General features: G+C 33.2%; 1 protein-coding gene and 1 long non-coding RNA gene across 3 annotated transcripts in view; both read right to left on the bottom strand.

Moving 5' to 3' along the window:
- Window positions 1-1,088, bottom strand: part of LOC118187679 (cGMP-specific 3',5'-cyclic phosphodiesterase-like) — an 883,923-nt gene extending 882,835 nt beyond the window's left edge. For both annotated transcript variants that reach the window (XM_085817555.1, XM_085817557.1), the window contains exon 1: window positions 799-1,088. The gene's annotated coding sequence lies outside the window, so the exon portion shown is untranslated. The remainder of the gene's footprint in view (window positions 1-798) is intronic.
- Window positions 1,089-15,000: 13,912 nt separating this feature from the next.
- LOC118186607 (uncharacterized) overlaps window positions 15,001-24,724 on the bottom strand; it is a 63,971-nt gene continuing 54,247 nt past the window's right edge. The window contains exon 3 of the long non-coding RNA XR_004757801.2: window positions 15,001-15,433. This is a non-coding gene — a long non-coding RNA (uncharacterized LOC118186607). The remainder of the gene's footprint in view (window positions 15,434-24,724) is intronic.

Genomic DNA, 24,724 nt, shown 5'->3' with positions numbered 1-24,724 from the left:
AGTCAGTTTTCTTGGAAAAGTCGTCATTTCAAAATTAAAGCTAGTGCCGTAAAAGTCAAATACTTGAAAAATATATGCATTTCTGAATAATAAAGATTAAAACAAAATGTTAAAAGAACGCAATTTTACATTCATTTAATTTTTTTCTGTAAAAATTGTGCCACTAAAAATATTACGACAGTTTGAAAACCGGTGCTTTAAAGGAACGAAATTCAGAGATCTGGAATGCGAATTAATGACTCATCTATTCTACAAGAAGAACTACAGAATCATGAAAAGCCTTTTACTATTTTTAATTACAGCTATACATTTACCAGTTAACATAATAAATCAAACTTTGCCCGAAGTCTTGATGAAAGATTTTGGTAGATAAGTTATCACTCAGCTATTTTCTTGAATAATAAATAATTTATTTGTTTTCTGTAAGAAGTACTAAGTGCGAAAAACATTCCTCATCTAACTACAGGAACAAATTAATTTGTATTAAGAATAAAAATTAAGAACAATACCTTTCCTGTTAATAAACACGGTACGAAGAACTAAAAAACAAACTTACTTAAAAGTACTCCACCAATCGTAAATAAAACGGTCAAGGTAAACTTTGTGGAGCGTGCGGTTTCTTGTTTCTCTTTCAACACGTGTGTTTGTTTTGATTTAGAATACGTACATCTTTAGTTGGCCGACATTATTAAAAAAAAAAAAGTGAACTTCAAAGAGACAAGGAACGAAGTTCACGAACTCGTTTCTTGCTACTCTTCAACAGTTTGCTTCCTTAATCAAAAACTTCTCGGGTCTTACCTGAAGTAATCCACTTGATCTTTGAGCTTCTTCAAGTTGCTATGGAAACGCTGAACATTTTGTTCCTCCACAGCGTAAAGAATTAATCCAAAAAGTGTCGATAAAGGATATTAATCCATCAACATCGTTACCATTTCCCATAAAAAAAAAAAAAGAAAGAAAAAAAGTACAAAACAGAACGGATGACTGAACTAAGAATCAAATAAACTTTTCACCCGCAAAATATTTACAGGGCAGGTTTACACGTCACGCAACTTTAAGGCAAATTACCTACGTGCTTCTGACGACGGTGAAGTGCGCTTACTTTTCGTCTTCTATTCTACCTTGGCTTCTGCTTCCCGGTACCTTGGCGATTTATCATTTCGCCGGCGTCACGCCAAGAGGCCGCCAAAATCGGTAACGTAAACACGCGAAGTTGGGAAAATTTCGGTAACCAGTGTTGGCATTAATATCTGGATGGAATGCAATCTGCCAAGGAAAGAAAGAAATTTGTTTTTATGCTTTCTTCCATTCCTTCGCTTTTTGAAACAGTAAGTTCGGGATGAATTCCAGATGCAAATCAATAGTTCTCCTTAGACAGAGCGGAGCAAATCAAAATAATATCGTTAGCTACAATAAAACTCCAACCATGGCATCATTATGAGGATAGACGGGCCTCCTCTTTCTATAGGTAGCCCCAAACCCTTCTATACTTTCCCGAAGTTTTTATTACTTATTTTTTATCAATTCTGTGTTTTAAGAATATAAAACTAGCAGAAGCAAAATTTTAAATTTCTAAATTTAATTTTTAGCACACAGCTATTAATTTCCTTTTGGCATTTTACGTTGAAAACTGTAAATGTCCGTTTCACTTTTCAAATTCTTGCCACCAAATATTATCGCCCTGTGTTATATTTCAAGAAATTAAATAATGAAAAATCTGCATAGATTTGTGTTTCTAGCATTGTGATAAAGCAACGGTACCTAGAGCCATCAAATTTTGAATAACGTAATCCTCCACCGAATACACCGAATATGGGCATATAGAAGCCGTAATTTGGAATTTTTAATTTGTTTTATTATCGATTTCATATTTTGTAACACTTTAACAAATTTTTGATTAAGAAACTCAATGATTTCAAAGCGAGCAATGGCAACACTGTTCAAGAAAAAAAAAAAAAAAAAAAAAAAGCATGTTTTTTATCTCCAGGGCGCGAGACTGTAATTCTAAAGATATGCTCTTTTTAAAATTATTTTGCGATATTGCTGTTGAATTCAGTTTTATGCTTTAATTGCGAAAATATATTTAATAAATAAAGGTAACACAAAAAACGTTAAACAAACACCCCTTTAGGCATAATGTAAAATCAGAAAGCTTTCAGATTTAAAAAAAAAAAATTATGTACCTCTCTTCGTATACTAGGCACTGGATTGTTGTCCTAAACTCTTAATGGCGTCTGATATAGTTAAATGAAGTCAGATTTGTAAATTAACGCTAACTTTCACAACCAAACTCTGCTGTTGTGTTACCGTCATATTTGAAGCTCTCGGTCTGTACTAATATGAGAATTTTATGATTATTATACGCATACTCTTATATTTGATTATTAAATTAAAAACAATTTAATTGCACAATTTTGGTCTTTTCTCAGTAATTTAATTAATTAAGATTTGGAAAAAAATCAATAAGAGTTCTTTTATCTCCTCCCTTTGCCTCAGTCATTTCCAGCAAAAAAAAAAGGTCTAACCTGATTTAAAATCTACAGTTATTTATTTTACAAGCTGTAATTTTTATATAAGTTTATATTTTACACGATACAATAATAACTGAAGCCATGGAAACAAAACATACGGAAAGGTTAAATACATTTTTATTTAAATAATTTTAAATGGTATAACGTTGCGCGCCTCTAACTAGCACGCAACCAAGAGGTGACTGTGAAAGCTTGTATAAACCACAGAGTCTTATAAAGGGTTTAAGTCCCTTTTTATTCAACGTACTAATTTACAATTGCGTTCTCTTGACGCTTACAAACGGTGCCAACTCGGCAGTCAAAATAAAAATAAAAACCTGAAAAGAAATTAAAGACAATATTCTAACTACGAGGCTCTCTCAAATAACTAACTCACCGCGTTTTACAATACGGCTGCTAATTCAGCAGACTTGAAGCTCACTGGAACAATTGCAACTACTTCCCGCCAAGCACATAGGCCGCAACGCGGGGTTTTTCAAATCTCTATAACTACCTCCGCGCTCGCTAAGTAAGAATAACTCTCTCTCACCGAACTTGTTTCCTTCTATTTAAATCATACTACTTCCGCTGATAATTTGAATGCTTGCGCGTTCTACTCAAATTTACATATTCTGGCGTTGGCAGTTCCAGGGGAAAGTAAGGATTGACAGGAAAGATAGTTTAAACTTAAAATAAATGTTAGTTAAAATAAATATAAACCCTACAATGGAAAGAAAACAGTAATTTAATTGTCAATTTCGCAAAATATTACACATAATCCGCATTAATTATACCTAATATGTTGCAAAGAATTAGTGGAAGTAAGGCGTTATGACTTCCTCCAGTTCGGTAACTCGGACCCAGACTCCAACTATTTTACCTCCAGGTATTCGGGTCATGTGCAATTAAGCTTGTTATTAACTTATTCACGTTTTAAATTTAAAGGTTGATTGAAATTATATACAAGAATAATATAGTGAGTAAATAAAAGAACTCATAAAAAACTGCATAGTAATAACTATGTATATAATACGTATATAATTACATATTATAACTATATATATAATAACATCAGAATAACTACATATATAATAACATCAGAATAACTACATATATAATAACATCAGAATAACTACATATATAATAACATATCAGAATAGCTACGTATATAATAACTACATATTATAACTACATATATAATAACCTATCAGAATAATCACACATATAAAAAAATCTGAACAGTTTTCAGATTTTATATTACGCCCAAAGGAGCGTTTTTCTAACGTTTTGCATGTTACCTTTATTTATAAAATATCATGTTCTTCGCACTTATACCATAAATTCAATTCAAGAACAATATCACAAAATATTTAAAAAGGGCGTATCTTTAGAATTTCCAGTGTAGACAGTCTCGCGGGCTGGAGATAAAAATAATTTTTTTACGTACAGTGTTGCCAATGCTTGCTTTCAAATCGTTGAGATTTTTAGTCAAAAATTCATTAAAGTTTTACAAAATATGAAATCGATAATAGAACCATTTTCAACGTTGGGTTTCCAGATGCCCATACTCGAGTGGAGGACTACGTCATTCAAAATTTGATGTCTCTAGGTATTGGTTTTTTCACAGTGCGAGAAACTTACATACATTCATGCAGATTCTTCATCATTTAATTTCTTTAAATATAATGCAGGGATCTAATATTTGGAGGTAGCAATCTGAAAAGTGAAACCCCGTTTTGTAATGAACGACGCAAAATGTTAAAATGAAATTAATAGGCTTTCTGCGCAAATTGCTCCTTTGGACTAAAAATAATTTCGTGAAACAATTACTGAATTTAGATTAATTACGACACTTAAATTAGCCTATATATATGCAGCATGGGCAGCACCGAAAAATCTATATGCAGTATAGTGTAGTCATACTGCATATAGAGCTACTATTCTTTGCTCACTTCCTTAGTTATTAAGCATCCTTTTCGGAAAATTCACTAATCAAGCACGGTGACATAACATTAATTCCTTTTCTATGAAAGCAGTTTTTGTCGTTTCATTTTTATTACCTACTAATCTTTCGACATATGTCGCAATATTTTGTGCGTGATTTTGTATTTCTTCAGAATAAACAGCTGTTTTCCTTGCTTAGGTGAAAAGAGGATTAGTTTTATCATTTAATTTTGCTGACAAAGATGCGTTTCGTTTTTCTTTTACGGAAGTAAGAATCTGATGTAGACACTACATGACTTTAACGTACGGCTTATTACATTATAATTTTCTTTTTTACTGCACTTCATTTAAACTTATTTCTTCGAATTATTCTAACTTAATTAACTGATCGCTCAAGGCAAATTGAAAATGATATGAAAATTGCAAATTTCGTAATTAAATATCTTTGTCAATATTTGTTGCACAAGAATCAAGTTTCTTGCATTTTTATTTTTTCATAACAAATACAAAACTTCCCAAATATAAGTACAGAAACTGGGAGACCGCATTAAAAGTTGGATTTCTTTTTATTTGAATATATTTTATAAGTTCCAGTGAAAGAGAATTCAGAAGTTCCAGTGAAATTTTCCACAGAACAAACTTTATGGAAGTCAAAATTATTTCAAATGCAGCAGCATTAAGTATCGTTGAAACTTAACGCAGTTCTGAGGTCAGTGCTTTCATACATTTTCGTTTATATTATTTCATTTGATAAAATTCGTGCTGCAAACCTCAAGAAATATTTTTGATTTAAGAAAAATGAACGACAGAAGAAAAGAAAGTTCTTCGAATAAAATTTTTTAATGAAATCTTTAACTTCCGCCTAAATTCCCAAAATGTAAATAAAATTTTATTTTCTTAGAAAGTTTAAATTTGGCAAGTTTAGGGAAAAAATACCAAATACATAAAGTTTGTTCTGTGGAAAATTTCTATAATATAGTACTATTAATAGTTTTAAACAATAAAAACCTTATAAAAAATTGTATGTGACAAATTTTACTATTCTTCGAAACATTCAAATAGCATAAAACATTTCTGCCATCTCCACTACCGTGTACGCCGAAAACATCGCGGCAATTACATCGCCGACGAAAACGTCGCGAAGTAAACAGCGCAAGGTGAAAACATCGTTGCACAAAACTCATGGGAGAAAAGAAAGCGAGGAGAAAATATCATAGTTCGAAACATCGTCATCGAAAATATTTTTAAAAAATTGAAAATACAGAAAGCTGTTAAAGAGTTTAAAAAAATCGTTGTTGAAAACATCGTTGTGAAACACAAATCTATGATTCCTGAAAAATATAGTCTAAAAACGATTAGAAAAAAACAAGATGAGTAACTGTACGTGACTATTTTGACTTTGTGAATAACTTTGACTGAGCATATAAATTAAAATTTTCTCTGTGCTCATACTACAGGACATTCATTAAGGTTTCGCAAAAATTGCAGAACCTTTATTAAACTGAAAAGGAAAAAGAAAATGTTTAGTTGGTCAGTAAAGGCGAATGCAGCTTTTGAGAAACTCAAAGTTGCGTTTGATTCAGCCTCTGCTCTTTACTTTTCCTGAACCTCAGATTGAAAAATTAATGACAGCTGCAAAAACAAGATGCAAATTAGAAAAAAAGAAGATGAGTAACTGCATGTGACTGCTTTGACTTTTTGAGTGACTTTGTGAGTAACTTTGACTGAGCATATAAATTATAATTTGCTCTGCTTGTGCTCATACTATAGGATATTCATTAAGGTTTCGCAAAAGTTGCAAAAAACCTTTATTAAACTCAAAAGGAAAAATAAAAATTTTAGTTGATCAGTAAAGGAGAATGCAGCTTTTGAGAAACTCAAACCTGTATCGATTCAGCGTCTGGTTTTGGCATTTCCTGAACCCCAGATTGGAAAACTGGTGATAGCTGTAGATGCGTTAATAAGACATTATTAAAATCCTTAATCAAGCTCAAAGAAACTGCACAGCTACAGAGAACGAAACGCCGGGAGTCCTGTTGGCTATACAGAAATTTAGAGTATGTATCGGCAAAGAAACGGTAACTGTATACACTAAAAATGAAAAGATCATTCGTGTATATTCAAGGAAGAAATGTATTGCTTAGACTGGTAAGGTGGCTTTCATATTTCAGGAATATCATTTAAAGATTAAGCATACACCACGCAAAGAAAATATTGTGGCTATTGCTCTGTTAAGAAGAAATTTGGTTGACGAGAGAAAAGGCATAAGATGTACCATGTTAACTTAAAAAATTTTAGTTTCTGAAGAGGACGTAATACAGTAGTTGAAGGCGGACAGCCAGTTTAAAATCATTTATGCATACTTAAAAGAGCCCAATAATTCTGAACACCCCGAAATTAAGAATTAAGAAAGTATATTAAGAAAAAAGGCGGGAACTAATAAATTATTGATGATCTTTTTTTTTTTTTTTTTTTTTTTTTTTTTTTTTTTAATACGAAGTCACAAATAAAAGCATTGGTATAAGATTGGTTATCACAGCTAGTTTAAGAATAAGCATGATGAATGAGCTACATGCGGTGCCATTCTCAGGCCATCTAGGCTTAAGAAAATAGTGCAGATGGTGAGGGTAACGGTTTATTTCTCATAAGTGAAAACATCTGTGTCGCAATAAGCCAAATTCAGTGGCATTTTGCCAGTTAACTAACGATATAAATTATATCCGTCTAGTATTCAAGTAATATAAAAGCCATTTGCCCAATGAAATTTTTGTAATTCACTGTAATTGTGCTGTAGCAATCGACCACATTTGAAAATGGATAGTTCCCCAGGAGAATCGATGTGTTTAAAAAATGTTATGTTCTATCTTTCTTTAATCGATATCTCGTCTATTTATAGTGGCATCTAAGTTTTGAGTACCATTCAATATTTCGATTCGAGTTGGTTTTGCATATCAAATTTTGAGATTCTACTTGCGCATATCTCCAGTGATGCCTGTACTGCGCAGAATCGCGCAGATCTGCAGATCGTTACGATTCTGCCCAAACTGATAACACTAAAGATACTACGATATATTTAAAGTGTAAATTTGCCCAGTGTTTGAAAAGTTGATTACCTGAATACTGGTATACGTACAAGTGTCAATTAACATTTCAGTCATGTACCGAATGTCCTAATAACGCAAGGGTTCGGAGGTATTGGCTCAGGAATTCTCCCTTTACAAATTATGGATACAGTTGAAAGCCACTATAAGGAAATTCAGGGTACCAGAAGTTTGATTCGCTATATCTTGTCTGATAAGAAATGTGGATTATCTCACAAAGATGTGTAAAAACTGATTAATGCACAAAAAAAAAAAGATTAATATTGTCAGATCCTCTACAAGAAAGGTCATTTGTTTCCAATTTTCACTATATGTTCATAATTTTTCACAATAAATTGCTTAGCTTGGCATAAGATGTTCCTCTCGAATTTCATATTTTTAACTATAAATACTTATTTTGTTCATAAAATATAAACACTAAAAATGAACAATACAACATCTTTGAGGAATTTATGTTTAACATTTACTAACTTCTAAATACAAAAATAATCTGTAATTTCTCTGCTCCCGCTATGCAGACGTAGGAAAATGTTTTCTTTTTTGTTCAAAAATTAAGACTCGGTTCTACAGTTTGTGTGAATAAAATGATGGCATCGCAGTCTTGGCATAGGTTACAGTAAAGAGTTAAATTTTTAAATTTTGCGTTTCCTCATCAGTTTCATAGCATCAGAAGACGAATCCTTGATGTCAGCTTTCCTCATTTTATATCTATCATAATATTTTCATCATTTGGATCTTCGCGGGTAGCAGCATTATTATCACATGACTGAAAAAACTCCACATTATATCCAGAAAGTTTTGAGAAGCCATTTTATTTTGTGTACACTTATGAGTAAGCTAATGCTTGTTTTCATCCCCCTCTTCAGTGTCTTTTTCTAGACCAGCGTTCGGAAAACGTTTTCGCAGTATTGATTTTGCAACAATGCTTTTATAGAGGAAGCATTCTGTCAAAAAGGTGAAACTTTATCATTAATTGCCGTACTTCTCCAAAATGCTTAAAATATTAAAATGAGCTGCTTCCTGTAGTGACACTTCAAGGTTGCGATAGCGTCCTGGTCCATAGGTTGTAGCAACGAAGTAGCATCCGGGGATTTTGTAGTTTATATACACATTTTATTTATTTGTTTTATTATACAACTATTCTAATCATATTTTATCCTTACAATTTTGTGTTGCCAGATTAAAAAATTATGTCAAACTCTGAGCGTAGAAAAATCATGACTGACGTTACAAGCAGCACTGTTTATTGAGAGGCCCGGACATCCTCCCACCTTAGTCAACCTCAAAATGCGTGATCAGCTGCAGCAGTCCAGTCAGTTCTTTGCGATAAATACGCAGTACGTATGATCTGCATTTTCCGTCACAGCCTTTAATTATCCTTTCAAAAAGGGCCTTTCTCCTCATATGCCGAGGCTTTACGTTCTCCTGCAGAAGTACCAGATATCCTTTTCTAATGGGAACTAATTTGTGGATATTACGTATTTAACGATAACTGCATAGTTCCAGAAGGTATTCTTTAGACCATCTCTTCCAAAATATATTAATCTTCCTGCATCCTATAATTTCGTTCAGATTTCGCATTTTCGAATTCAGCTTTCGATGACAATGTTGTCCATTTCTGTTAAGTTAGAAAATGACCTGGAGTCAACCCTTTTTCAAAATCGTCATTTCATTGATCATACAGTAATGACCTGCTTTTAAAGGATGTTTCTACCCCTAATAATACAGTAGAGACTGCTTCTTCATCCAACAACGAAGTGCCATCATCCAGCAACCATCTTCATCCAGCAACAAGTGCCGTCATGAATTTATCAGTTCTCAGTTCCGAAATGAACTCCAGATGCAAATTTCGAGTAGTTGAGCACGTGAATATCAGAAACGCTGTATTCAAGGGTTTTGGAAGGTGTCACGTTTTCTAGCAGCACTGGATTTTCTGTTTGGTTGCACTGATTTTCTGATACCGCTTGCGACAGTTTACAAAGTATGCAGTTGCGAAGTATCCATTTAATGGCATGACGACCACGCAAGATCCAATAATTAGCGCAGTTCGGAAAGAGCTATTCGAACATCTAAGTGATGTACACAAATATGCATATAGGGAATCAAAAGGCGAACAAAAGGATGAAAGCCATCAAATAACAGATGATGTCGTATGTTCTAAGAAACTGGTTTAAACTGTTCCGACCCAGTGAAATTGCTTATTGCAGGGGTTCTCAACCAGTGGTACGCAAAGAAGCAAAGTATTTTTAACTATTAAATTCAGAAATTAAAACCCCAATATCCTGATTGAGGTTTCTCTAACACTTTAAATTTATATGATCTGAGCTTTGTTCAAAAGTGGGTGGTAGTAGTACTTTGTAGTGGTGGTACTAAAGGTTTTCAATTTTTGTTTAGATGGTACACGTTAGTCAAAAGGTTGAGAACCACTGGCTTATTGAGAAGATCCTTTTTACAATGAATATTTTTACATGAAAGTTATTAACAGTCTTCTTTGCATTTACATGCTACGTTGAGCTAAATTTTGATATATATTTCAATTTGATTTTAATAAATTTCAATAGTTCAAGATTCAGTGAAAGTTCTATAATTGAATAAAGTTCAATAGATCAGAAGTTCGTGAGATATAAAGTTCTGAAGTTCTGACTTCTTTCGATCGAAGATTTCATACAATAAAGTTCGATGTTTCAGATCATCATAATTTCAAACGGTCTTGGTTGATTGATATAAAACAAATATCAATTCTAGTTTCAATTTAGATCTAAACCGAATATTAAAGTCTTTTTATAAATGATTGTGGAATTTTGTTAATTATGATATATATGAGATAAATAATTAAAAATATATATAGTGGATTCAAAAAGAAATTTGTTGATTAAAATAACTGTTGAAATTATTTGTTATGACTGATGCAATATACTATTGTTTTTCAAAGTTTATGATATAAAGCAGAATGTTGTAATAGGTTTTGTAGGGTCCATTCTTTCCGTATTGATTTGAAGATTTAAGGGATACTCTTTTCCAGATACAAGCTTGTTTTAGAGTCATTAGGTTATTTTTAACCACAAGACATAAAAAATTTACAATGCCCTAGAAGAGATTGGAACCTGGACCTCTCAAATATGCATCGAGTGTGCTACCATTATACCACGAAAGCATGCAGAAAAGAGGGAGGAAACACCTTATATAAAAAAGCAAATCTTACCGAATTTATCATTTATTCTCATTTTTCCATAAAGCCAATATGCATATTTCTCCAGATAAAGCTTACGTTTCACTCGCTGATCGCTACCTCGGACAGCCTTATTCTCAACAAAACAGCTGGGTACATTACTCATCTATTACAGTAGTTTCGAACACAAAGAGCATACGGTCCAAAAGCACAATCTGAAAACAGCTGACGGGGCAGAATACATTTTCTAACAAAATGAAAAGTTTTAATGAACTACAAATATTTAAATATGTTCAATTTCGTTTACTAAATATTTATCGAAACCTACATAAACAATAATAATAATACCGCAAATAAAAAATGTATTTTCTCTCTAAAATATAAAGTTGACTCGTAAGACATTTTTCTTGGTAACATTGAGTAATTCAAATATATTGACAGGTAAATATCAAATTCGTAGACGAAAATTTCTTTCAAATAATTCTCATGTGCTTAATTCATCATTGAGTAATTTAATTTGAACTAAAATTAAGCAAATTAAGAAAACTTTCTAAGTTTTCAGATTTTCTGTTTTTTATTAGCACAAAACTACACCTATTAGTCCCAAAAAGCGATTTTACGTTATTTCACTTTTCATTTAAGACTATTGTCATTCGGAAAAATTTAATATGTATATATTTCAGACTAGCAGCTTCGCTGCCAGCCTTCGTCTGGCTTTTAAATGTACCAGAAAAATGGCTGAAGGGAACACCAAACGTTAAATTTAAAAACTGCACAGAATTTACTCTGCAGAACAACTTCATAAAAAAAAAGTTATTACGTATAACAAAATTACAATGAAATAAGCAATATTCCTTAATACAAATATTAATTATCCTAAAAAATAAATTAACCAACGTCCCTTTGCAAAATCTTAAGAACTCAAATGGTATAAAGGAGGTTAAGAACTTTGTTTCCTAAAAAAATCACTCAAAACTTTTCAATATCTTAAAAACAGTGAAATGAGCAATAAATAACATAAAAGAATAAAAAAAACAAAAAATTCTGAAAAGCAAAGTATAATTAAGGATATTTTATCTTATATTTTCAAGAAAAAAAAATTACAATGAAATAAGCTATATCCGTTAATACAAATATTAATTTTCCTAATAAAAAATGAATCAACTTTCAGTTGAAGAAAAAAAAAATCATGCAAAACTTTTCAATATCATACAAACAGTAAAATAAGCAAAAAATAACATTAAAGCAACTCAAAAAACATAAAATTCCGCTCAATTTTACTCTGCAGAACAATTTTATCAATAAATAAATAAATAAATAAATAGGTGTGGTGGTGTATTTAATTATGGCAAAGCACACTAGGGCTATCTGCCTAAGAGGAGGGATGCCTTTCGTGGAGGACTTTCTAAGGGAAACTGGCTCGTATACACGTTACACATGGGGAAAACCACGAAAACACCCATGCAGCCAGCCCGTTCGCGGGATTCGAACCTCGGACCGAACTACTATATATATATATATATATATAAACTCTTAAAAACAGTGACATAAGAAATAAGATGAAAAAATTGTTGCCAAACCCCTATTTCTAAAAGAATGAAACTATTCAAAATGATGCGATTTCATCAAAAATCTATCAACAACAATAAGACAGGAAGATTGTTGCCAAAATCACATTTTTAAAGATATGAGAAGTGTATTCGGAAGCTTCATTTAAAATTGTTTGTTAAAATACAAAATATTATAATTTTTCTAAAATTCTTTTTGTAAAAGCAGTCGCAAGTATGAAAGTTTAACTTGTCCAAAAATGAAAGAAAAATAAACTGTAAAATTTTAAAAATAAACTTTTTTAAAAAAAATCCCGTTGAAAAGGTGTTAAGCTTCCTTTGTTAAATAAATTCGTATTTAATCGATTTATTGAAACACGAAATTTATTTTAAGTTCGTAAAATAGCTAAGTGCCTACGTTTCATGACGTTGTGAAAATGGAGTGTGTAGAGTAAAATCTCGCTTTCCTATAGCTCATTATGTCTCAAAATGACGCGATTTCGTCACAAAACATAAAATAAAAAACTTCTAATTCGAATTTCGAAAAAAATCGCTTCGAGGTGCACTGGCTCTCGTCTAGATGCACCTGTGTACCACATTTCGTAGCCGTGGGTCTATTAGCTTACGCGCAACGCAAACGAAACACACACACATACACACAGAGACAGACTCTTTTTTTTATTATTTTTTTATTTTTTTATTTTTATTTTTTTTTTTTTTTATGTAGTGATTTAATCTGTTTGCTACTGATGAACAAGCTATTTAAAAGCAGCAGATGCAGTTCTTAAGAATATTATTTTTTAACTTGAATTCTATAAGATCTCTATCTATTCTATATATTCTATATTCTGAAATAACTATTTAATTGAATCTGATTCAGTTAAATAAAAGAAAAATCTTAAAGCTTTCAGATTTTACATTACGCCCAAAGAGGCGTTTTTTCAACGTTCTGTGCGTTACCTTTATTTATTCAATATCATGTTCTTCGCACTTAACCATAAAATTCAATTCGACAGCAATATAGCAAAATAATTTTTAAATGAGAATATCTTTTAAAATTTCTGATACACAATTTCGCTCGCTGGAGATAAAAAAATGGTTTCGTACATTGCTCGCTTTGAAATAGTTCAGTTTGTTAATCTACTAAAAATAACTAACTAAATACAAAATTCATAACAATACAAACTCGGACTTCATATCCAAAATCTTGAAATCTTGGCAACACTGTATTTGCAATCAATACGTACGTAACTGAAACGTCATTGCGGGGAGCATAAAATTGGTTCGAAGAAACGCAGTTTGTAGCTACTGAATTGCGCAACAAGATAATTTTGACTTCTATTCCAATTCAGAGGTGTAGGCCGCAAAAAAAGCGTTGTTTTTCCTACCAAAGAGTTATTTTTCCAATTTTGCTGAGCTCTTAAACTGCCCCTTCTCTTCTAATGGCATTCTACCATGAAAGGATATTTAAATTAAACAGCTTCATAAATGGGTAAGTAATGAAATAAAATTTGAAATTCCGATGTCCATTAAATTTAAACTGCTACAGGAAATGTAGTACTCACCTTGGTATAATCTGCAAAGCGTGAAAATAATTATTCAAGGTTTAATATTGATTTAGGGGAAAATCAGAACAATGAGAAAGAGATAGTACATATACATTAAACGATGCAGTTATCTGAAGAAACGAGGGAAATGTTTTTTTTTTTTTTTTTTTTTTTTTTTTTTTTTTAAAGAAGAAATTACACCTGTTTAGGAAGTAATTACACCTGTTTTAAAGCTAAAGAGAATAGTAAAGCTTGACCTGTACATGTAGTATACATTTACAGTTTAACTGATACGCTTTCCTATTTCCTTTTATGTTCTGTATTTCTAAAATACATCCTCATGTAGCTTAACGTTTCGTGATTGAAACAAGCTTTTTTAATCCTAACGTATTTAATAATTAGCTTTATTTTAATATTTTCAGTTTGATTAAATTGCCAACGGCTAGTAAAGACGAAATCTTTAGGATAGATAAAGATTAAATTATTAGCCCAAAGGGAAATTTGCCAAGAAGGGGTATTTTTTCGTTTTGGCATTTTGCGTCGATTCGCTTTTGAAATTGTTGAAAATAAAATCATCATATGATCTCTAGTAATCGTCTGGTATTTTTCCCAGCAGGCCTTGCGATAAATGTTTATGTAAACAAATATTTAGAATTCGGAATGTAACGGATATTTTTTGCTTACTAAGTTAGTTTATTCTTTTTCTCGGATTACCTGATTACTTATATGAAAAACTTGGATAACATTATCTTTACGATACTGCTGTTGAATCGAATTTTATGGTTTAAGTACGAAGAACATGATACTTAATAAATAAAGGTAATACACAAAACGTCAAAACAAAAACGCTCCTTTGGGCGTAATATAAAATATGAAATCTTTCAGATTTTTTTTATTAATTCTGAATTTTTAAATGAAGAAGTACATGTGCACAGAAGGATTAAATGCTAATCATACGTTCTTCGTTTAAAATAAAACTTCCTTTTCATTATGGCTTTTTTATAATAAAACTGTTTAGTGAATTTTAAAAGAAGCTAAAGTTTTAAGATTAATCATAATTATAAAAAGCATTATAATTCATGGAAAACAAATTGATTATTCATTACCCGAATGATACATGAGGTATCCTCTGTAATAAAAAGACCAATGAAGAAATAACCAGATCTGAATTCAGTTCGAATTTCAAAAATTTTATTACTAAAAGGAAAAAGAAACATGTGGCGTTAGTATACCATTGCTTCACATACTGAAACTCCAACTGGAGTCGAAGTCTTTACTGCTTAAAAATAGGAAAATAGAGGAGTAAATACAATAATTTTAGTAAATAACAAAGTAACTTGAACTTGAAAATACAGAATTTTGTCAAAACTCTTTCAGATGAATTAACAATCTGCTATTTTGTACTGTTGCGAAGTATTATTACTTTCTCCTGTAATGTGCGCATTTCGTGAAATGCACATTAAACGCATATTCGAGCAAGTTCTAACTTTCATGTCAATTTCAGGGAAGTCTGCGGTTCCTTCATGATGTAGCAACTTTAATGGATCACTTAAATGCTTTGTTTCAATCAAATTGTTGAAATCCACGATCCTTAGGATTACCTTAATTTTTTCTGCTATAAAATGATAATAAAAATACTCTGACAAAAAAATATAAATATTTCTAAAAATAAGTCTTAGTATCAGTAATAATAAGTAAGATAATAATTGATCTTATAATAGTTTAAAATCTAAATCTATCTTTTAAAAATAAACACTTTTAAAAATACAATACAATAATACATTTTCAGCGATAAAACTCCTTTCTGTTGTTGCTTATACTCACTTGTCTAACGTAGTCAGTCTAAACCCACAAAATTCCTCCTGGCAAGAATCGCAAGATTACGCCTGTCGTTGGCAACAGCCTTGAGCGCCTAACAGGTGACAGTGCAATTTTGCTCAGTTCTGCCCCCAATTTTTGATGAAGAGTATTCCGGAAGGACGGGTCCAAGGATCTTCCACCCCTCTCTCCTTCCACCAAACCACACGAAAGAACTTTCTTCTGGCCGCATATTTAAGAGTGCCGCCATATCGCACCGTCACTATACATTTACAAATATCCATGCCTTCTCCGTGATTTGAACCCGGGCCCTTCGACATGGCAGTCAGCGACGCTAATCGCTATACTGGGTGAACGGCTTTCTTCTTTCTGCCTGTATGAAACGCCTGGACAGGCTTTCTCAAAGAACCACGAAGGAGGCTAGAAAGGAGCTTAAGTATAATGTATTTATCATAAGATGCAGAAAAGACCGGCCGCACTAACCATAATGAATACTGAAGCATTATCGTCCAGACGGTATAGTGGTTAGGGGAGCCTACTACGGTACCGAAGGGCCCGGTTTAGAATCCCGGAGAAGGCATGGATGTTTGTAAATGTATAGTATCGGTGCGGCATGGCGTCACTCTAAACATGCGGGGAGCCCAAAGTCCTCTCGTGTGGATTGGGGAAGACCCCGGGTTCCCCACCGGAGGTCCACTCCCTCAAATTGGGGGTGGAAAATAGAGTCCAACCTCTTTTCGGAGTAGGATGAGGCAACCATTGTTCCATGTAATATGGACACGACAACAGCAACAATACTGAATCATTTCAGCACGAAATATTAGCACGAGTATAGCACTGTATTTATTGTTTTAAAATCGCTTATTTTGTTAATCAGTGACATACAAATGAAATTTAAAAGCTAAATATCTCCCGCTTTGGTGAACTGCAACACGCTGGCGGGAAATATGAAAGTATTTTGTTCACGTCAGTGGCAACACATGGCTTTTGAATACTGAGTTCGGAGATTAATTCTGAAATATAAATATCTTCCATTAAATTAAGAATTCTTTTTTGTAAAATTTATTCTGAATCTATAATTAGATACGCAGCTTTTTTCGAGATAAATAAATTAGTCAGTTAATTGCTTTTGCTTCCGACATTCCTTTCAAAATCAAGTATTCCCCCCCCTTCATTTCGGAGCTTCAGTAACTGGGAATTGGGCAACAATTTCCTTTTTTAATTCACTGGAAATTCTTTTCCAAATATGGCAAATCTCACATTTCTTCACGCAATAATACTTCACAACAAACTGAGTTTCTTCCGCGTTGCCAATGAAGAAGCACTTCCGGCGTCGCTGGTGGCGAAAAATGTTATCATATCCGTCTTTGTAGTTATCATTTACTCTTCCTGCGGGAAAAATGGTCAATCTTGAAAAGTAATGCGCAAAAATAATGTGTCCGTTAAGCATAAACGATCAACTATGTTAATACTGAATCCGAATTACATTGAACTAGCAGGAAAAAAAAACTTTATTGTCTTCCGATTCTATATTGTTCGTGGAGGCAATGAACAAGAAGAGAAAAGTATTTAAAAAATAAATGTTACGTATACTAGCCCGTAACTTTTGAAAAGCAAAGCTTCAAGACATATAAATGAAGTGTACACATAAATAATTTAATGGATGTATTATGCTTTTTTTCCTTTTCCATTATATTTTATATTTAGAATTAAAACCAAGATAATAGTAATTTAAAATTGTTTAAATTAATACATTTTAAGATATATAAACGAGGTTCATGCAGTTTTGTTAATGTAAGTCATTTTGACATGCAGTTACCACAGCTAATATTATACCTGTCTCGTTAACTTTTTCTGCTTTGGCTTTGCGTGCCGAACAAGTTTTCGTCCAAAATGTCGTATCATACATTCAAAACATTTCGAAAGAACAACATTTAATACCAAATCTCTGGCTTTGCCATATGATATAAAACAACCAATCCTGACACATCACTTGGAGGATACCATATAAGGGGAATATACTCCTCTATTACAAATAATATTTGATACTTAGTAGAAGTTTGATAGCACGCCCCAAAATCTTTAAAGTTGAGTGTATAATAAAATATCTGTATATAATTTTTAGTATGCTATTGCAACTTTTAGCATGTATTGGACGTGTTCAAATATAAATTTTTTCCTTTTGTTTTTCTTTTGTTTTCATCGAGGAATTAGATTATGAAGAGCACAACAATAATTCCTTAGCAATTATAATACATATGATTTCTGCAGTAAAACTCCTTTCTTCTTTCTACCTGTACGAAAAGCCTGGGCAGTCTTTCTCAAAGAACTACGAAAAACGTCTAGAAAGGAGCATAAATATAATATTATCACATGAGACAGAAAAAACTGGCCGCACTAAATATAATTAATATTGAAGCATTTCCGTGCGAAACATTTACACGAGTCTAGCAACGCAAGACAATGAAATGCATGATTATCACTCAGTTTAAAAAATAACAAAATACTATTAAGAACTATATTTATTGCTTTTAAATCGCTTATTTTGTTAATCAGTAACATACAAATTAAATTTGAAAGCTAATTACTTCACGCTTTGGTGAACGGCAACACACCTGCGCGTGAAGAATAAAAATATTTTGTTCACATCATTGGCAACACATTGCTTTTGAATATCGAGTTTGGGGATAAAATTTGAAATATAAATATCTTCTGTTTTGTCAAATAGCAACGCGTTTACTCAAAAAAGCTAAAAATGTTTCATTTGGAGCACCGCTTTTGAATAGAAGATTTTGTTAATGAAATTTCAATAAATATGTACAAAACATGAAAAAAGAATTCTATTTCGAAATTCGAATATATAGTCGAAGTTTCGATATGCAGATTATTTCATAATAGAAGACGGTTTAAATTAGCGCTAATTGTTTTATTGGTATATTTTAAGAAATAAAGTTAAAAATACCGTTTCTTATGACAATGTACTTTTATAGTACGAAATGTAAATAAATTTATTAGTTCCTCATCGTTTAACAATAACTTTCTATTTTGCCAGGATATGAAAATCACTAAGCGAACAAATTTACATCCCTTAGACAGGTGTAAACCATCTAGGGACCCCTTAACTGTCTGAAAATCCCAAGAAGTAATTAGTCTACAAACATTGGTTTTCGTGGTTTTCCTCATGTGTAACGTGTATACGAGCCAGTTTCCCTTAGAAAGTCCTCCACGAAGGCATCCCTCCTCTTAGGCAGATAGCTCTCGAGGCTTTGCCATAATCACACACACACACACACCAAAAAAAAATGCTATAAACATTGTTCCGAAAATTCAAAGTTATGTTCCAATTTTAGCCCAAAGGGCGTTAGTCCAGAAGTCGTTTTGGCATTTTGCGCCGAAAACTTTAAATGTCCGTTTCAATTTTTAAATCGTTGCCGGCAAATATTATCGGTGTTATATTTAAAGAAATTAAATACTGCAGAATCTGCATAAATGTATGTATGTTTCTTGCATTGAGATAAAACAAAGGTGCCTAGAGCCATCCAGTTTTGAATAACGTAATCCTTCACCGAGTAGGGGCATCTGGAAGCCCTAATTTGTTTTATTTATTTATTTCATATTTTGTCAGACATTAAAGAATTTTCGATTAACAAACTCAACAATTTCAAAGCGAGCAATGGCAACACTGTACTGGAAAAAAACATTTTTACCTGCACGGCGTGCGAGACTGTATCGGAAATTCTAAAGATATGCTCTTTTAAATATTTTGTGATATTGATGTTGAATTGAATTTTATGGTTTAAGTGCGAATAATTAATAATGTAACACACAAAACGTTAAGAAAGTCTCCTTTTGGCGTAATATAAAATCTGAAAGATTTCGGACTTTTAATTTTTGTATCTATTTATTTTTTAATCCTTTAAATTGAATTTGTTTATTCTCTGGAAAAGAAAAGAAGAAAGTCTTTCACGAAGGCAGGTCCGTGCCTAGCTATTTGATCACTTCAAGCAAAATGGTAAATTCACTCCCTTATATATAAAATCAGATTAATTATTAAAATATATTCAACAAAAATTATTATACAAAATCATCTAACAACTTTAATAATATTTTTACTCATAACTATATGCATTCAAAAAATTACTGCTACATGTAATAACTGAGAACTTTAAATGAAATCATTAAAAAGTAACTTTTTCGTGAATAGCAAATAACACTGAAGTCATATTAATAGTATATTAATAGTCATATTAATAGTCTTATATGCATCCACAATGGTATTAAATTTACTGAATTTTATTAAAATATAGATAGCTTATTAAGCTTGTAGGGTTTATATTTATTTTAACTAACATTTATTTTAAGTTTAAACTATCTTTCCTGTCAAGCCTTACTTTCCCCTGGAACTGCCAATGCCAGAATATGTAAATTTTAGTAGAACGCGCAAGGATTCAAATTATCAGCGGAAGTATTATGATTTAAATAGGATGGAAACGAGTTCGGTGTGTGATATTCTTACTTCACGAGCGCGGAGGTAGTTAGCGAGAAATTGAAGAACCCCGCGTTTCGGCCTATGTGCTTGGCGGGAAGTAGTGTTAATCGTTCAAGCGAGGTTCAAGTCTGCTGAATTAGCAGCGGTGTTGTAAAACGCGGTGAGTTAGTTATTTTAGAGAGCCTCGTAGTTAGAGTCTTGTCTTTAAGTTCTTTTCAGGTTATTATTTTTATTTGACCGCCGAGTTGGCGCCGTCTGTAAGCGTCAAAAGCACGCAATTGTAATTTATTACGTTGAATAAAAAGGGACTTAAACCCTTTACAAGACTCTGTGTTTTATCCTGTTTTCACAGTCACCCCTTGGTTGCGTGCAAGTTGGAGGCGCGCAACGTTACATTGGCGCCCGAACACTTATCGAACTGAAATGGCCGAAAATTGGATGGTAGCCGCTGGACAACACCAAGAAATGACAAGCCAGTTAGAAGGATTTGGATACCTGGTCCAGACTTTGAGAGCATCAATCAAGCCAAACGTCCATTTCGACGGAAAAAATTCGGTGGCGGTATTTCTAGAAGGTCTGGAAAACCACTTTCAGCTCTACCCTGTGCCTGAAAGACAAAAAGTTGCCATCGCCACATCAGCACTAAGAGGACAGGCCGCGCTATGGTGGAAAAACATAGGCAAATTTTTATTAGGGGAATTTGAAAGCCAGACATATATATTTGAAAATTTCAAAAAATCGTTAGTATAGGCCTTCCCCATAGTGAAAGATCGCGCACGGCTGGAAGCCGAGCTATATAGTTTCTATCAACGGGATACAGCAGAATTGACGGACTTTATTCTACGAAAAATCAAGCTAACGGATATGCTGTATGGAAAGAAACCCGATGCGGAGATTATTCAAATAATATTACCAAGATTGTTACCCGCTGTTCAAGACTACTTTGAAATTAGAAACCCAAGCACATTGCAGGAACTCTTCGAATTGGCGGTGAAGTTTCAAAATCGCAGAATAGAGGAAAAAGCGAGAGGGGAAACATATTCTCAAAGTACCCGAAGGAAATCTTCAAAGGAGGAAACCAGAAATGGAAATCGCTCTTATGGGGGAAAAAGCTATCAAGCTAACGCATCGAAACTCGAAGGTCAAGGCTCAAAAAGAAAATTTTAAAATAAACATCCGCGTACCCAGAAGACACAGATTGAAAGGAAAGCTTTAAACGAATAGAGGGGCCTGTGAAAGGGAGGGTCCAGACCCCGGAAGTTTTAAAAAAACACTCAAATAGACATTTAAATACGGTCATCGTAAAAAACTCACAGCTACCAATTATACAAGTCCTGGTTGGCGATGTACCAGTAGAAGCCCTCATCGATACAGGAGCAGAAGGAAATATTATGAGTGAAAATTTCTTCAAAAAGAATTTTTATAGGGTACGATTATTTAAAACCAAAAATACGGAAATTATAGCGGCGCAAGGAAAAACATGTCACTGCATCGGGAAATTATCATTAAACTTACAGGTAAAAGAGGAAAGTCTCAAAGTATTAAATTTTGTGGTGAAAGATGTGCAACATTCTCTTATTTTAGGTATGGACTTTTTAAGGGCCGCGAGGGCCAAATTAAATTTTCAAGATAGTTCCGTGGTGTTGGAGATGGACCAGAGGGTGGTGGAACCTGTGGAGACACCGTAATTGGACCTTAGCCCTCTGAATGACCATGAAAGAAAAGCAATACAGCAAGTGGTGAGTAATTTTTCTCATTTATTTTCAGAAAATCCAGGAAACTGCCAAATAATTACGCACAAGATTCAATTAAATGCCGAAAAACCGTGTAGGACTAAACCTTATCGTTATGACAAACAAAAAGACGTAATCATCGAAGAACATATTCAGGAGATGTTAAAGAATAAAATAATAACGCCCATAAATAGTTAGTACGCGAGTCCAGTCGTACTATGTAGGAAAGAGAACGAGTTTCCTCCTTCGGATAAAATGGCTTAAAGGTTTGCTATTGATTACAGAAAACTAAATAGTATTACCAAATTTCCAGTTTACCCTTTGCCGGTTATAGACGAGATCATTAGACAGATCAAATCGACAAGATATATGTCTACTTTGGACTTAACGTCTGGCTACTATCAAATAGCTATGAGACCCGAAGATATACATAAAACCGCATGTATAACAAAATCGGGCACTTATGCATTTTTACGCATGCCTTTTGGGTTGTGTGGGGCCCCATCAACATTCCAGAGAGCTATGGACATTGTTCTAAAGCCTGTCCTAGGAAAATCAACTTTAATTTATCTAGATGATATAATTATAACGAGTAGTACGTTGGAACAACACATTAATGATATAGAACAAGTTTTTAAATTATTAAAAGAGGCCGGTCTTACAATTAACGCCTCAAAATGCAAGTTCGCAACTAAAGAACTTAAATATCTCGGTTATAAAATTTCGCAAAAGGGTATAGAAACGCAAGATTCAAAAATAAAAGCTATTAAGTATTTCCCACCGCCCAACACCGCCAAGAAACTTTCTTCGTTCCTTGGGTTATGTTCTTACTATCGATCTTTCATAAAAGATTTCGCTAATATTGTTGAACCACTCTTAGTAATCAAAAGAAAAAGGGCTAAATTTACGTGGACAGCGGAAGTTAACACAGCTTTTGAAAGATTAAAAGAAGCGCTTATTAATGCCCCTGTTTTAAAATTTCCGGAGGGGGACGAAAACCTGGAAATTTCAGCAGATGCGTCAGACTATGCGGTGGGTGCGGTTCTTATGCAAAATAACCATCCGCTGGCATTTTTTAGTAAAACGTTGAATCAGACACAAAGGAATTATACAGCTACAGAAAGAGAAACATTAGCCGTATTAATGGCTGTACACAAATTTCGAGTTTATTTCGGCAAATCGCCAGTAACAGTCTTTTCGGATCATGCGGCTGTTGGTAGACTTTACTCGGGGAAAAACCTAACGCCCAGGTTAATAAGATGGGTTTTAAAACTCCAAGAATATAATAACACAATAAAATATAAACCGGGTAAGGAAAACAATGTAGCTGATGCACTTTCTCGTATAAAACTGGACGATGAAGGAAATGAACTTAAATGCGCTGTGTTGACTTCAAAAATTTTAGATTCTAGAGATACGGTTATTACTGAACTGAAAGTTGATCCTGAATTTCGAAATATCTATGCTTATTTGAAAGACCCCGAAAGCTTTGAGCATACAGATATCGATGCGATAAGAAATAGAGCAAAAAACTATGAAATAATAGATAATTCATTATTCTATACGAAAACAACAAACGAAAATCTTGAGTGTAAGCCAATCATCCCAGCCTCGCTTCGATTAAGCATTTTGAGGGAGTTGCACGAAAAAAAAACAGCGGGCCACCTCGGGGTCAGAAAGACTATAAAAAGGGTACGCGAGGCGGTATATTTCCCGCAATTATACAAAATAGTAACGGCGTATGTCAGGTCCTGCAATTAATGTCAGTTAATAAATGATATTAATTACAGCCCGGCTGGGTACTTAAATAGCATTCGCGCTACATTTCCGAATGAAATTTTAGGAATAGATCTCCTTGGTCCCTTCCCCCAGAGCGAGTTAAATAAAAATCGTTTTCTTTTAGTAATAGTAGATCATTTTTGAAAATGGATAGAAATTGTTCCACTTAAACGCGCGTCAGCCAAAACAGTCGCAGATGCATTCTTACACAGATACATTTTAAAATACGGTGCACCGATAAAAGTTATTAGCGATAACGGAAAACAATTCATTAGTCAAATATTTGAAAACATATGCAATGGACTTGATATACGCCATATCAAAATGGTTCCGTATAGATCACAGGCTAACATAGCAGAAAGAGTTAGTAAAAACATTGTAAAAATAATTCGCAGTTACGTTAGCACACATCACAAGCGCTGGGATGGCTACATAAATGAATTAGCTTATGCTTTAAGAACGGCACATCATGATACTACGGGAAAAACTCCATGAGAATTATTCTTAGGCCGAAAATTAATTACGCCTTTAGATAAATTATTCTTTGTGCAACAAAGAGAGCAGGAGTTTAAACAAAAAGATGTGCAAAAGTTGATTGATCAGGCGCTTAAAACCTCGGATACGGCACGAAATAGGCAGAAAATATATTAGGATAGAAAACGCGGTGAAGCAGATTTTAAAAATGGGGATAAAGTATTGAAGCGGAAATTTTCTTTATCAAGTGCCCCAGACAATTTTACGGCAAAGCTAGCTCCAAAGTTTGAAGGCCCCTATGTAATTCAGGAAATCAAAGGAGTAGTCTTATATCTTAAGAACGAGAGAGGGGAAATCTGTAAAGCAAGTCCCGACCAGGTGAAAAAATACTATAATCCAAATGATTTTGAAATCCTTAAATGTTTCTTGCAGGACTCAAGTCTAAACGAAATAGAAGGTCCAGAGACAACAACTATTCCACCACACAAGAAACAGAGAACTGAAGAGAGACCTAGCACTTCTACAACCCGGACGTCGGTATCAAAAAGAAAAAATAATTTTCAAACTCCAGCGTTTAAGAAAAACAAAAATACAGATGCACCGGGTAAAGAAA

This window comes from Stegodyphus dumicola, chromosome 5 (genome assembly GCF_044657685.1).
Source record: "Stegodyphus dumicola isolate Sdum_Otavi_A_Nest chromosome 5, ASM4465768v1".
NCBI lineage: Eukaryota > Metazoa > Arthropoda > Arachnida > Araneae > Eresidae > Stegodyphus > Stegodyphus dumicola.
This window is presented reverse-complemented; position numbering and strand designations above follow the sequence as displayed.